This window comes from Vicugna pacos, unplaced genomic scaffold, assembly GCF_048564905.1.
Source record: "Vicugna pacos unplaced genomic scaffold, VicPac4 scaffold_107, whole genome shotgun sequence".
NCBI lineage: Eukaryota > Metazoa > Chordata > Mammalia > Artiodactyla > Camelidae > Vicugna > Vicugna pacos.
The window spans coordinates 1472275-1487829 of record NW_027328787.1 but is presented as its reverse complement, the minus strand read 5'-3'; the positions used below and the strand labels follow the sequence as shown (position 1 = coordinate 1487829).

The 15555-nt window shown below is 52.0% G+C and overlaps 1 protein-coding gene and 2 long non-coding RNA genes across 3 annotated transcripts in view; all 3 read right to left on the bottom strand.

The window, feature by feature from the left end:
• Nucleotides 1–15555, bottom strand: part of LOC140694884 (trafficking protein particle complex subunit 9-like) — a 385022-nt gene that overhangs the window by 107508 nt on the left and 261959 nt on the right. The gene's annotated exons all lie outside the window — the stretch shown is intronic.
• LOC140694885 (uncharacterized) lies at nt 528–9075 on the bottom strand. Its single transcript, XR_012070553.1, has 9 exons — nt 8996–9075; nt 8502–8661; nt 7320–7407; nt 5461–5589; nt 4985–5117; nt 4544–4597; nt 4073–4269; nt 2196–2305; nt 528–800 (listed from the first exon to the last, which is right to left on the bottom strand). It is a non-coding gene; the product is annotated as an uncharacterized lncRNA (long non-coding RNA).
• Nucleotides 12505–14918, bottom strand: LOC140694888 (uncharacterized). Its single transcript, XR_012070556.1, has 3 exons — nt 14819–14918; nt 13110–13226; nt 12505–12691 (listed from the first exon to the last, which is right to left on the bottom strand). It is a non-coding gene; the product is annotated as an uncharacterized lncRNA (long non-coding RNA).

The window sequence follows — 15555 nt, the reverse complement described above, 5'->3', positions numbered from 1 at the left end:
TGGGGTGGATCATCTACTCCAGACTCCTCACCTTACAGTTAAAAGGGTGGCAACCCTGACAGGCAAAGCAACGTGCTAAAGGCAGAGCGTGGAAGTGGCAGTGCCAGATGAAACGCAGCGTGCAACCCCCGTTCAAGGCCGCTGACTCTGACGACGGGGCCAAGGTTTCCAATGAGGAGAATAAGACAGTGTAAATACTTTGTTCCCCCTAAAACCCCAAATGTTTTTTAAAGGCACAAAAACTCACCTTAACTAGATCTCTTCTGAGGGGGCTCTCTTCTGCTTCTTCGTCTTTCTGTCTCCATTTCCCTCTCTCAGACACAAACACATTCAGTTTTGTGAAAGGGGACTTCCTTCCATACAAAGACAGACTTCACATCTTCAGAAAGATACCTGAGAAAGCACGTTTCTCAATTCAAGTCTTTGTGTGAGTTCTGGGCAACTGGCTTATTTTCTAGAACAATCGGTAGTTACAAAATCAGGAAATCATCTTCCACAAAGGCAGAGTTCTGGTCCGTGTTGATAAAGTTGGGGATGTCACATTTCATGAGTCTGTTCGGCTCCTCCTCTGGACACCTGCTGCATCTGATGGCTTCCTGGAGCCGAATAACACTGTAAAGGGCTATGGTAGGGATACCAGCTTTGGCCTTGTCCAAGTGGTCCACTTCATTGATGTAGCAGTGAAAGAGGGACCTAGATTCGTCATTGCACTGCCAGAGAACACCTTGGGCAGCAGCGGTCTTCCAAAGTCTGACACAAAGCTGTTGAGTCTAAATCTCTTCTCGGGAGACTCTGCATTGCTACAAAGAAAACCAAAATAAAATATTGTTCACAGTGTAGCTCGGTGACCTGAAGAATCATAGTTTTTGCCATCTACTGAGAGTAAATCCCTGCACAGAGCATGCTGACATACACTGGAATTGAAAGACATCACTTCTGAACACATACAATTAAACCCAAGGCAAAAGTCTAAAGTGAGGGCCCATGGACCATCCTAAAAAGACATCGTTCCCTGAGAATCCTCAATATTGGTGCCTCGCACACCAGTGTTTCTCCGTGGGACACTCAGATCTCTTCATCAGGATTCGTTAAAGTGCTTCTTAAAATGCAGAATCCTGGGGTGCACACCCTCAGAGTCTCCAGAGTTAGCGACTGGTAGTCTGTATTTTCATAGCCACCAGGATAACTAAACATGCTCAGGTTTAGCACCGCAGTCTACATCGGGTCACCTGAGCATCGACAATTCTGTCTCACGGGATGGGGGGTGCCATGTGTGTCAGGGTGCTGTCCTACCCATGTGTCTCCCCTGATTCTCAGAACTGACAGTGCTGCCCCATTGGGCACGAAATACCACCGTTTCACAATGCATACGCAGGGCGCCCGACTGAAAAACAATCAGTGATAGGAGAGGGGACAAAACTCAGCTTCCTGTTACCTTGTTTCACTTACTGTGGGACGAGTGATCAATTCAAGGGTAATAAATCAGTGAATGAGTGAATAACATGACTCGCGTTAGTCCCACGAGTGCCTGGAAGAGCAAGCCTGGGCACATTGAGAACCATAACAGCCCATCTACTTAAATGTCATCCTCCACAGATCTATGTAAAGGTTACTTCCACCCAGGCAGTGACTCCAGAAGGGCAAGAATCATGTATGAACACACTCTCAAATCCAGAACAGAACCTGACAACAATTAGGCTCTGGAGACTGTGTTTAGCGAGTGTGGAATCTCAGTGATTCCAGCTCTTACACCTTGCCTTCCCATCCCACCACACACGATATGGCCCTTATGTCCAGTTCTCCCGGGGCTGGGGCCACGGAACCCATTTATAGGACTGGAAGAATCTGATCATTTAAACCATCCCCCAGATTATCATCAAGAGTCACCTGCATTTCAGGGATCAGTAATCCCAGAAGCTTTGCAGTTCAGGCAGCTGAGGGATTTTTATATCAGCTCTGTCTTCTACTGTGACTGCCTGGGTGACATCAGACAAGGAATTCTGAAAAGCCTGAACTTTTCCTTTCAGGAATAATCTAATTAATAAATCTCGTTGACCACTCAACAAATGTGATGTGAAGATCAATAATTTACACAGGAGTACAACATTCACTAGGTCGTGGATTTAGAATCAGAGGAAAATCATTTTAGAAAGATTGACAGAATGTAGCTTTAATGCGAATTTAAGTATTCTTACCTTTCAGTAAATTATCTTCCCCTACTTATCACTTCACCCAAGTTTACAAGATGTCTGAGAACAGGGATGAGTGTGTCAGCAATCTGAGACCCAATAACCTAAAATGTCACCTAGGAAAAAGAGGGGAGTAACACATTTTAAAAAGCATGGCGAGGATGGCGGGGCCATACCCAACCCCAGACTAAGAAGCTCTGAGTAATAGCTTTCCTGCCTGCCTGGGGCATCAGCTGATGTGAAAATCCACCCAGAAACCTCACTGTCCAGCAGCTCTTCCATAACACAGGCTACACTTTCTCAGAATTAAGAATTGCGTCCAGTAACCACTTCGCTGAAGAATAAAGACAAAGGAGAACAAGAGAGTTCTGCCCCTCCCAAGGGAGAGCCCAGACCTCGGGCTGCATGCACTGCGCCCACCTCCCTGGAGAAGAATAAACTGGAGAAGGGCGTTCTGCGAAACTGCGGCAGCAAAGGTTGAGATGGGAACAAATTGACCAGCTGGCCAGGGACAGCCCCCTCCGTCGCTGCCTTGGCGGCTGCCTCAGCCCTCTCAGCCCATCCTGCCCACCTCCGGTGGCTAAGCTGTCAGAGAAATTGCTTTGCGACCTGGAGCAACAGAGGCTGCCCTCAGGCCAATCTGCGGAAAAGATGGGAGCTAAACCCCCAGCTCCCGAGCGGCAGGCTCCATACCCCCGCCAACACCCCGACGCCCCCGCACCCTACCGCAACCCCGGGGAAATATGACCCGAAGAAGTGTGACCTGGGAACGAGGGGCAGCAGAGGCCGCCCCCACGTCAGGCCTGCAGAGAGATTGGAGCTTATCCTCCAGCTCTCCAGGGGCAGCCCCTGTCCTCTCCACCTCCTGATCTCACCGCGCCCACCTTCCAGGAGCAGTCAGACCAGGTGTGGGGTGTCAGGCGAATCTTGCGCCAGAGAGGACGTCCCCAGGCCAGGTCAGGGGAGAGGAGAAGAAGTGGCCCCATTAGGCGGGGCAGCCGGCCGTCGCAACTGCCTCTGCCCCTCGACCACATCGGGCCCGTCTCCCAGGAGCAAGCTGACCTGGAGACGGGCATCCGGCTTCTTGGGCAGCAGAGGACGCCCCCAGGATTGGTCACGGGGAAGAGGAGAGCAAATTGACAGGCTCCGCGCTGCAGGTCTTCTACCCCCGCCATCGCCACCCCCGCACCTTAAAGGCACCGCCCAGGGCGCCCCTCCCCCAGCAGGCTGAGTGGGACAGGTGCGTCTGGTGACCTGGGGCAGGAGAGGCCACTCCCACACCAGGCCATCGGGGAGACGGGAGCCAATCCACCAGCTCCCCAAGGCAGCCCCTACCCCCGCAGCAGCCACCACTCTTGCCCATGACCTCACAGTGGCCTCCTCTAGGGAGCAGGCTGACCTGGAGATGGACGTCCGACGAACTTGGGACAACAGGGACCGCCCCCAGGGCAAACCATGGGGGGAAGTGGGAGCAAATGGACAAGTTCCATGGGAAAGCCTGCCGCTGCTGCCACCACCCCCAAAGTACCAAGTCCAACTCCCGGGGTCAGGCCGACTAGGATACACGCGTCTCATAACACAGGGCAACAGCGACCGCCCCCAGGACAAGACGCGGGGAAGATGGGAGCAAATGGTCCGCTCCCCCGCTGCAGGCCCCCGACCACCGCCACCCCTGCACCCTGACTACCCTGCCTCCCGCCCCCAGCAGGCAAAGTGGGACAGGGGTGTCCCGGGACCTGGAGCAGCAGAGGCCGCCTTCAGGCCACGCGGTGCAGACATGGAGCTAATCCACAGTCTCCTCCGGGGCAGCCTCCCTATGCCTGCAGCCACCACCTTACCAGCCCCCTGACCGCACCGCACCCATCTCCCAGGAGCAAGCTCACCTGGAGTCGGACCTGAGGCAAATCTCCGGCGGCAGACGTCGCCCCCAAGCCAGGCCGTGGGGGAGAGAAGAAATGGAGCAACTCCCTGGAACACATCCCCTGCCCCTGCCGCCTCCGCCGCCGCCTCCCAGGAGCAAGTTCATCTGGAGACCCGCGTCCCGCCTCTAGGGCAGCAGAAGCCGCCCCTGGCTCCGCCTCTGGGGAGAGCGGAGCGAATTGATCGGCTCCCCCGCGGCAGCCTCCCTCCCCCCGTGGGTCCCGCACCTTAACGGCCCCGCCCCCACTCCGCACTCAGCAAGCTGAGTGGGACAGGAGTGTCCGGCGACCTGGGGAAGAAGAGGCCGCTCCCAGGCCCAGCAGCCGGGACAAGGCAGCTATTCCACCCGTTCACCAGGGGTAGACCCGCTCCGCCCCTCTGCCGCTGCCACTGCCTTCTGACCTAACCGCCCCACCTACCAGGAGCAAGCTTACCTGGAGTGCAACATCTGGCGAATCTCCGGCGGCCAAGCCCCACCCCAGGCCAGGCTGCAGGGAAGAGAAGAAATCGATCGGCTTGCCCGGGCAGCCTCCCAACCGCCACCGCCGCCGCCGCAGCCCAAAAGCATTGCAATAGCCTACCGGGGTCAGGCTGACTGCAAGGATGTGCACTTGCCTTCTTATCCTGGCCAGGTCCCTGAGCACCTCCCTGCATCCCTACACTCCCTGTACCTCTGCACCCCTGCTACTCTCTGCAATTCTGCATCCCTCCACCCCCACATCCCCTGAAATGCCTGCGCCCTCCACAGCCCCTGCACCCCTGTCACCAGTTACACTTTTGCGCTGCTTACACTCCTGCACCCCTGCATGTCCCACACACCACCTCTTGGGCCTTTGGCAGAGTCTCTGCTGTTAGACCAATGCACAGTGACTCACTCTTTGCCAGTATATGATGCATCAGTGGACGTCAGGGTTTGCCTGCAGGAAGGTACATGTTCCCGGTCACTAGCCTGGGCCACTAGGGTGATCTCTGTGAGGTCACCCAGGACGGGTTCAGAGATGCTGTTCTCTGGGAAGAGAGGAGTTGAAACCGGTCTTGAGGGCAGAGCTGTGCTCACCAGGCCGTCCACGCTTCATGTTTTACACAGGGCTTCGGAGAAGTGAAATGGATCCGGCCAAGTAATACCGGCCTGCTGTGAGCCCACCTCAGTCCTGGGCTCTGAGTCAGACCGACTGGCTCCCTCAATCAGGGCCCAGTTTGGGCACCTGAATGGTCCCTTTGAGGCATCCCAACAGTTCTCAGGATGAAGTCTGGCTGCTTCCACCCCATGGCCCTCCCTCCTACTGTGCTGGCCTCAGGAAGGTTCCTTATATGGGGAAGAAGGCAGCCCACACCCTACCCCACCCCTCACCTTTCTCTAACCCAGGCTGGTGCTCTCTCTGCCCCTCAGAGTCTGGGAAGCCATCCCTCTTCAGTTATGTCCCTTCTGAGATGGACTTGCTTCCACTCAATTCTAGGCGAGGATGCACCATGGAATGCACTGGGTAAGAGAACCAAAATAAATAATTTCTTCTATGAGGTTGTCTGTTTATCTACTGGGGCTGGGCTGTGTGTAGTTTGCTACAGCTATTGGTGTGAGAGGCTAAAACAGCCTGTGTGTCCTTGTTTTCATCTCCCCGCTGTCTTTGGGTTTTCCCTAGACACTCCTGAGACATTTACTTCTGTTAGTATTATTCCTGTTATTACACACGGGCCCTACTGACATGGAGGTAAGGTGTTGGGGGAGCGGGACAGAGCAGGGCATCTGCAGTCCTGTGATTAGTTCTCATTGAGCCTGTGCCCTGAGCTGTGACCTCCACAAGTGTGTCTCTTTCCCCCCACCCCAATTTGGGTGACACAGAAGGGATTTCCCTTCTCCCAGGTTGGTTAGGCTCTGGTAAAATAATTTCTCATTAAAAAAACAAACAAAAAACAACTTCCCCCAACGAAACAGAATGTTCTGGGTGTATTTCAATACAGTTATTTTCTCCTCTCCAGGCAGGAAGCATGAGGAGTTATCCTCTGACCTTCATTCTGAGAACAGGACACGGTCCTGGATGTAAAATACATGAAAAAGAGCATGGGGCCCCTCTGACTGGCCCCCTGGAGTTGTCACACTCTGATTTCCCCACACTGAGCCTCCTGCTGGCCTCAGGGACCTGTTAAATCTGCCTGCCCCCGGGGTTCTTACAAAAGCAGGTTCTGCCTTGGGAGCTGTGACTCTCCAAGCCTGCCCGCTGTTCCCTTTGCAACCTCTCTGGGTTGGAAGCAGCTTTCCCCCTCAGTCTTCTGGGATCTAAGAAGAGCAGTGGGTTTGCAGCTCCCTCAGATTTGGTGTTATTTTCAGGACAGGAGGAAGAACTTCTGAGCTCCACACGAGCTGGACCAGAGGCTGGAATCCTCCCTTCCTCTGCCACCGTGCAATCAGTGGCTGTGGTTCTAGCCGAGTTTCTGAAGATGTGGACTTAAACACACATATCCCAGCCCCCACAGGAGCACACAGTCCCATAAATCCCCCTAGTTTCCACTGGTAACTATGGAGCGGATGGGGACACGGGTTTCGGGACCACAGAGGCCTGACTGCACGACTTGCTCCATGGCCTATTTAGGTGGTTGCTCTGGGCCTTGTCTGAAGTGGCTTGCTTACCACACCTGGTACGTGGGAAACACAAAATAAGTACTAGAACCTTCACTTTTTCTCCCTCCAGGGCCTTCAAACGTAGAAAGTAATAAGTGAACTCAGACAGCCTAGTCACCACAATGAGGTCCGTCCAGCCTGGCTCTCCTGAGTGATGGGCACTGACTTGCACCTTAACTCGGAACAGTAGGGGAACTGCCTTCCTCTAACTGGGCCTCTCCCCACACCAGGCACGCCCGCAGCTCAGACGGGGCCAGCTCCCCAACTGAGGTGTGTGCTGGTGGCTTCAGTGTGACCTGGCCCTGCCGGGACATGAACCTGCAGTGAGTGAGGTGGAGGGTCGGGTGGAGGGGGGTCCCTTCTGGGGTGGCAGGGGGCCCGGTAGCACCCCTCCCAGCCTGGTGCCTGGGGCTCCCTAACACCTCCTACAGCTCCTGGGTTGGCTCTGGTCCTGGCCACTCCACACACCCTCCCAGTATCTTTTCATTATGTCCCTTTTCTGCTTTTATCAGCGAGAAGTGGCTTCTGTTGCTTGTTCAGTGAAACAGTACATCGGGAAACCAGACTACTTCTAACATCAGTAAAATACCAACCTCGGTCAGCTCGCCGGGCAGACCGTGCAGCACAAAGGCCTGAACAGGGCTGTGCGAACGGCTTACGTGAAGGGTCCTCAGCATCTGTCTTCAGAGATACAGAAGCTGATGGTTCAGGTAAAACCTCAGGGTGGGATTGAGGAATCCAAAGCTGGTTGGTTTCAAAGGCTAACTGGTCAGACCAGACCCCTGAGCTGTGGTCAGAAGCCTGGCTCAACGTCACGCAGACTCAGCGCCCTAAGTGCCGGGTGGGGCTGGTGCTGTTCCCTTTGCAGGCTCTCGTTGGGGATTCACTGTAGCCCCTTAAATACAGCAGAAATTCCAACCCCATTAGCCCCCACCCTGAGTGTTCCATGACACAAATCCCGGGAGTGTTTAATTTTCATCTTTGTTTAGGAGGATGAAGGTGGTTCAAGAGAAGACATAAATTCACACTTAGTGACACAAGGTCACAGCCAGTACTTCCTCCACGGAGAGCTATGTGCTCCCACAGTGGTGGCTGGGGGCTCGGCAGAGACCCTCTGCTGGTCCCAGAGGGACTCGCTCATCTGGCCACAACTCATGGGTTGGACAGAAGATCCAGAGGGTGACAGAGCATCTTTCCTGGGAATTTGGAACTGACACATAGAAATCAAGTTCACTCATCTGGAGTTTGGCGGAGGGGAGGGGCGGTGGTTGGAAATCAAATGAAACCAGAGCATGAGAGAAACTTAGAAGTGAAAGAGCGAGAGACAGAGAGACTGAGCTTATGAGAGCAAATAGTCAGAAAGAAGGCAAACAATCAGGGGACAGAAGAATTCCAGCTCCTGACTGTGTAGTCTGTCCCAGCCCATCAATGACCCCGCGAGATGTTTAATAACATTCCAGTTTTGCAGATTAGGAAACAGGCTGAAAGAGGTGGGGGCTGGGTTTGGGTGCACAGTTAATTCAATTGCCACTGGACCCCACACTTCCCATTGCCTGAAGGCACCCTAATCCTCACTGGGAACCCTGTGGTCCCCTGACAGCCCAGCACCCTGATCAAAGGGACCCTGCGGGAGTGGGAACCCCTCTTGAGTGTGGAGAGTTCCCTGCCCCGAGATGCCATGCATCAGCAAGCTCCCGCTCACCCCAGGTTAACATCAGCCCAGCTGTACAGTCTCCCAAACCGCTTCCCTCCCTGCCAGGCACCCCCATCCTTACCACCGAGTGTACTGCAGGAATTCAGGCACAGGGATGCCCAAATCAACACGAGCCCATCGGCAATAGAAAAAGCAGACTCCCAGGCCCACCTGGGTTGCGAGGGGACAGAAGGTGTCCTCAACTTTCATGTGTCTAAGACAATCTTCTTCAGCTGGAGGTTCTAGAGAAAAATAAAAGGTCCAAAACATAGTTCGGTGAGGAATTCCTCCAAGGACCTGACTCCAGTGTCTACAACCATGTGTACCTACCCCCGGAATTGGGGTGAAGGTGGATTATTGATCAGCACAACCCCTGGTGGCCCAGCTCCTTGGCTTGGCTGCCCAGAGGGGGCTGGGGGAATGGGTAAGGCCAGGGCACTCAGGAAAAGCACAGAGGACCTGACCTCTCCCTTCTGCACTCGTAAACCCTTCCCCAAATCTCAAAGCATTGGACAGAGATCCGCCACAATAATGAGATGCTCCCATCTCTTCACTCACTCCTGTCGGTTCACTTACATGCTGAGCATCCACTGGGTCCCAGGACAAGACACATAGAATGGCTGATGGGACAGTCTTGGTCCTTCCCCCTGGAACCTGTTCAATCAGATCAAAGAATGATCACTTATAAAGAGTTTCTCAAAATTATACAGAGACCAAAGACCAACTGCAGAGTGAACCAAATTTAAAAATATATATGAAGATCCCCCAGTCTCCCCGCCTAAGGTTAACAGCATAAAGCAAAAAGTTCTTGCCTTTAATCAGCAGGGAAGTTGTCACCCCCTCTCAGGTGGAAAGGAGAGTTATTCTTTGAGCACGTCACAGAAGTGCTCCATCGGATTGGACCAGGGCATCTACATTCATTCAGCAAATGTGTATAAGCTCCTACTACATACGGGAATCTCCTAACTAGACCGTTCCCAAGGCTCTCGGGCTTTATCAGTCAACAAAATAGACATGACTCCCCATCACTGGGGGCTCAGAATTTTAGCAGAGGAAACAGGCAGCATGTTGGGGTAGCAAGAGTTTGGAAAAATTTTTAAAAAAGAGTGATATGAGCAAACTCGGGTGATGGTGGTGGGGTGGGAGGCAGGCAGGAGAGAATAAGGCAATCCTGGCAGATCTCACGGAGTAATGAACTTGAAGCAGAATAGATCCGGAGGAAGAAGGAAGAGCCGGAGCCAGAGGCCCCCAGAGTGAGGGGGAGAGTGTGGGCAGAGAGGCAGAGCACGCCGGGTCCTGAGGCCTTTGTGACGACTTTGGCTCCTAATGACATGGTGACCCGTTTAGTGAGTTTTGAGGGGAGGGGTGATGTAGTCCAACTTATGCTTTTGTGTTTGTGTTTTTTGGGGGGAAGTAATTTATTTATTTTAATGAATGTGCTGGTGATTGAACCCAGGATCTCAAGCATGCTAAGCATGCGCCCTACCACTGAGCAACACCCACCACCCCCAATGTATGTTTTTACAGGCTCCCTCTGACTCTGTGTGGATGAGAGATTGTAGGAAAGCAAAGATGGAAACAGAAGGCTATTGGTATCCAGGAAAGGCTGAAGGTGGCTCTTAGGAGGGCGGGGAGCAGAGAGCAGGTATTTAATTAAGACAGAATATCCAGAATTTTCTAACAAGCTGGATTTGCTGTCTGTGAGTGTAAAAGAAAGAGAGAGAAAGGACATGGTTCCAACATCTGGGCCTGGACAATGGGAGGGATGTCCTCTCCGGATGGGAAAGGGGATGGGAAAAGGTGGGGCTGAGCAGGTGGAAAGGGGCTGGTATCAGCTCAGTTCTTCAATGTCATGGTTAAGGGGTGTGTTACATATTGCCACAGAAGTGCCTAATAGGTAGAGGAATCTGTTTTCTTTTTCTTTTTAACATTTAAAAAATATAATTAAACATATTAATTGTATTATGTGAATGATTTGGGAATTTTGTTTCATGCCAAGTTATATGTTATATATAGCCAAATGGAGCATATATCAAAAAGGGGAGAAATGAGGGCTTTCACATAAACTGACTGTCCGTAACGTAGGTAAAATTTCAATAAAACCAGTCTTCAGGGCAAAAACCTCATCTCGGTGTTACATAAAAATAAATGAAAAACGACTATGTTGATGTACCATTATTTCATGTTACATAATAGCCCCAAACTAACAGTGTTTAACTATGAGGCTTGTAGAAATACTATTCGCTTTATTCACATAAATACAGAAGTGCAGAAATGTTCTAAGGTAGAATTAGCATCTTAGTGGAAATAATACATATTTGAGCATTTTACATGATATATATGTACTGATTCAAAATTTGGAAAAGTAATTTCATAGTAGAACATATGTATGAATGTGAAAGCAAGATGAATGAAAGGAAAAGAATGTGATGTGAGTCTCAGGGATAAAGGCTCAGATGGAAAGGGGAAATCAGGGAATTTTGGAGAAATCGAGAAATTGATGGCATGCCAATTTCCAAGGCTGGGTTGCTTCCACCAAAGGAATAGCAGAGAGAGAGAGGAGAGGCCCAGGAACCCACCCTGGGGAACACCCACAGTATATGTTTGGAAAAAACAGGAGACATTGACAAAGGACCAGCCAGCAGGCCAAAAGCAGAAACAGACAGAGAGATGGGCTGGGGGTTGAGTGAAGCAGGAACACGGGGTAGGAGGGATGGAAGAGCTGGGTCAAATGCTGCCGAGGGGCCAAGCATGATGAGGAGTCAAAATTGACCACTATATTTAGCAACATGGGGTCACTGATGGCCTTGACAGGGCAGTTTCCATAGAGCGAGGGATCAGGCGAAAAGCCAGAATGGGTGTAAAAGGGGATGGCTCAAGAGAAGATGCAGACAGTGAGTTTAAACAACTCCTTAAAGATTTGCTGCAAAGACACAGGGTGGCAATTGGTGGGGGTGAATTAGGGTCAAGGAGTGCTGTTGGTTTAAGAGGATGGACGTTTATATACTGATGGTGCCAACTAGCAGGAGAACAAAATAGATGAGGCAGTGAAAGAGAGGATGGTTTTGGGAGTGACAACCCAGAGAAGATGGGAGGGATGGGGCCTCGGGGACTTTTGGAGGAACTGGCTTTCGATGCCACTTTTAATAAGCGGTGGGGCACCGAGAGTGAGGTCACAGACATCAGAAGGCGAGCGGATGTGCTGGGAGTTGCTTGTGAAATTTCTCTTCTGTTGGCTTGTTTGCTTGTTCAAAGTAGAAAACTAACCTTACCAGCTGAGGAACAAGGAGGAAGAAAGAGTTACTGGAGCCATGAGCAGAAGATAAGAAAGAGCCTTCCAGGGAGAATGGGACAGTAAAAAGGGCAGGGGGAGGCGGGGGAGTGCGCTCCCAGAAAGTTACATTTTCTCTTTGACGTCCCCAAATGTGTGACGTGTTATTACCCTTCCTGCTGTCTACAAAATAAAAATTAATTATGGTTCAGAGGAAATGCTATTTCATTCTAAGAGGCTGCCTGTTTCTCAGGAATGGTCATCTTAAACTGCAAATATTACAAACAATGTTGAAAAGATGAACCTGTGTACCTAAAATCCCCTATTTTCTATTAATCTGTTTACTACTTAGTTCCCCTATCAATAACACATAACAAATACTGCCATGATGGAGGTACACCGATGCTTAAAAGGAAATGAGATCTGTATCCTTTTGCTAAATTCCATGGCTTCCTTAATATGCAGTTCCACTTGGAATTTAGGAATGTCTGGTATAAGAAGTGAGAAACAGTTTGAGAAAATCCCGGCTCAGAATTATACATCACAACCACATCTCACAAGTATATACAGCCGTAAAAAAGTTTAAAAGCAAAACTCCGTAACTACTCTTAAAGACCTTTGCAAACCTGGGCCTGCCAAGATGTTTCCAAACTGGAAAGGAACTCCAATCTCTTGCCTGGTACCGGACCAGGGGCTGGCCAGCCTTTTCTGTAAAAGCAAGAGACTAAATATTTTCAGTTTTGCAGATCATTTTGTTGTAACCATGCAGGTAGGCAATAAGAAAGCTAAGAGCACTGGGAGATAGGAAACAAACGGGCATGCCCACACTCTCCCTTCCACTCAGGGCAGCTTCTCTGTGGTGGGGAGCTTTGCCACAATCACTTGCTTCTTTTTTCCATTGGTTTCTTTGTTTCCACCTTACTGCTCGAGCTCAGAACTTCAGGTGGGCCTGGTCCTTCAGCATCCATGCAGAGAAGGCTGAGCGGGGTTGGGAACCCCACCTGATGGAGAAGAGAGATTACTGGGAGGGACATTGTGGAGGCCACCATGACACGAGACAATCACACCTTCCGGGGTGAAAGGGAACGAAGACAAGGGAAGGACACAGTAGTGGGACCCCTAGGTCGCCTGCCAGGCTTGTTCTCCCTCCACGGCAACCATGGGGGCCTGGGGGGTGTTGGGCTTCAGCTACGGTGATTAGGATGAAGGGACTCAATATAAAGGACCCTCCAACTTCTCACTAGGTTCCAAACGCAGCCCCTCTAATTCCACCCTCTGAGTTTCTGGAACTCTGCTGGAAGAATACATGAGCAGGCCAGAACCAGAGCCCAAGCCAAACATGACAGGGGCTCGTGGGGCTGTAACCCCATGCTCAGTGGTCGGGGACTCCTTGCAAATCTGCAGAAATCCCTGTTCCACCTCATTCCTGGGAGAAACCCCAGATCTCCTCCTGCTCTGTCTGTTCTTCTCTTGAGGCTATTGTCCTGGAGGGATGCTGAGTCCTTGAACCTGGTCCTCCAAACGTACATAAGCAGCCTGTTCAATAAAAAAAATTATGCACTTTTTCACATTTGCCAGTTTTTTGATTCCAGAAAAGCTGTGAGACTCATTCTCACAGTCTCCTGTGCCCCCACCACATGGTGGCCCTCTGCTCATGTAAACACGATTTCCCACAACTGCACCCTGCCTCCCAGCTTGTCAGAGGGGAGTGTCCCACAAAGACACAGGTGTTTGTGAGGATCCTGTCCCCCAGCAGAAAGCCTGCTCCTGGAGCCACGGACAGGGATCTGGCCTCCTAAGCCGCTCAGCTCTAATTCAAAGCCTAAAGTGGAGGCCCCGAACATTGCTGAATGACTTTCTGAATCACCTGGACTGGAGGGGACTGATTTTCTTTCCAGGAATGGAGGTAGCGCAGCCTCCATTTTCAGGGCTGACCTTGACGATGGATCTAGTTCCCCCGACTGCACCGCAGGAAGGAGTGGTCCTTCCATCCCACAGGTTGGAGACCCAACCCAAGGGAGTACTGAAGCAGTGCATTGCTGCCAGGTCCAGCATCCCTGCAGAGTGGCCTCTGCCCTTGAATGACCCCCTTCCCAGGGCCTTTCTTGCCCGGACACCACCACACCCCAGGCTGTGCCAGAGCTCTGGGGCTCTGCGTGTCCAGGGCACACAGGTGGCACCTGAGCCAGGTGTCCCCTGGGCCTCAAGGGAGAGAGGTCTGCTTCTGCATCAGGGGAAGGTGACCCCACAAGGCTGGCAGGACACTCTCAATATGGACCTCCAGGAGCCCTGGGAGCAGTTTCCCTGCAGGTGTTAAGAGCCATCATCAGGAGGGCAGGCCCCTCTTTATGAAGACCATCCAGCAGTGCTGGGCCCACGTGCTGACCTCAGAAATCTACATGCCCCCAGGATACCCCAGGCAACCTCACAACTTCGTCACTTGGTGACCTGGGTACCACGAGCTCCTTGGCCATCCCATGAGGGTGGTCCTTGCAGGCATGGTCTCCAGGTTCTCCCGTTGAGAAATCCCCCTGGGTTTCTGTGGTCACAGAGCAGACACCAGAAGATTCTAGTCCTGCAGTGACCCCCACAGCAGTCAGCTCCCCTGTGCATGTCCAGGGACAAATGACAGCAATTTATTGCCAGGTACCGTGATGAACAAGGGGGTGGGATTCCATACTAAGTTCAGGATCCTGGTAACTCACTCTGCACCCCAAAAAGCTTCCATGAGAAATGTGTGTATTGGGATGTCTGTGCCCCTAGAAGAGCTGTTCCTGAGGGTTCCTGGGACCCTCCAGCCCCTCTCAAGGTTCTCAGATCCTGGGTCTAAATTTTTATCTGCCTCTTTTGGTGTACGGCCACCTGTGTCTCGTGGTCATGGGTCACTTTATTGCATGACTTGGCATGTTCTTAATGCTCGTCCTCCACCCCTGCACTAGACTCCCAAGATGTTCCCACTGACCCTTGGCTCCCTGGGTGGCTCAGGGGGCCCTAAGTCTGCACCCTTCACTCTCCTCCTCTACCCCCACCTCTGGGGCCACCCCTAGGTGGACTTGGAGGTGTTTGTAAATGAGTCTTACACAAGGACATGTCTGGACAAAGCAGGACCCCACCCCCGGAAAACTCACCTGCTCCCTTCTCAGAAGAGGACCCCACAGCCCCACATTGCCTCCCAGGGGTCTACTCAGGACACAGTCCCCCAGTTCTGGGCAAGGTGTCTCCCTGGAATTCTTGCTTCCAGGAAGAGTCTCTCTGTCCTTCTTCAGAGTTTAGAGGTGTTCCCATGTCCCTGACCACCAAGATGCCCAGCAAAGTCCCTTCAGTGACCTGGAGAGACAAGGAACTTATGTGGCCACAGGTCTCACAGGACACACCTGCTGGGACCCCAGGCTAAAGGGCTGTCCTTCTGCATTCTCAGGTGTGGCTCCCGTGGTAACTTTTTGCAGGGGGCCCAAACGGGGAGTGTGGCCCAAAGCAGTTCATGGGGCTCTCTGGGCAGGGAAGACTTGGGCCAGGTGGCCTTGCCTGGTTTCCCTGCTGGGCCACTCTGAAAACCCCCGCTCCTCTGGCTGTGGCTGGAGGCCCCTCAAACCTCAGGGCGGGGCTCTTTCTCTCAGCCTCCACTGACTCCAAAGCCACGCTGGTGCTGGCGAGGGGAAAGAGCTTTCTTGCCTTCTTTTGGCCAAGTTGCCACAGGTGGATGCTGCGGGGAGCTGGAGAGAGAGGTAGCACTTGCTCAGATGTGAGTGGTTAAGCAATTTGACACCCTGTCAACTAGCCTTAAACATTGGAATGAGGTCTTTCCCGGTAAAGCTGGAAGTTACTTTCAGTAACTTGTCTAAAGATTTCTTTTTTTTTTCCACTT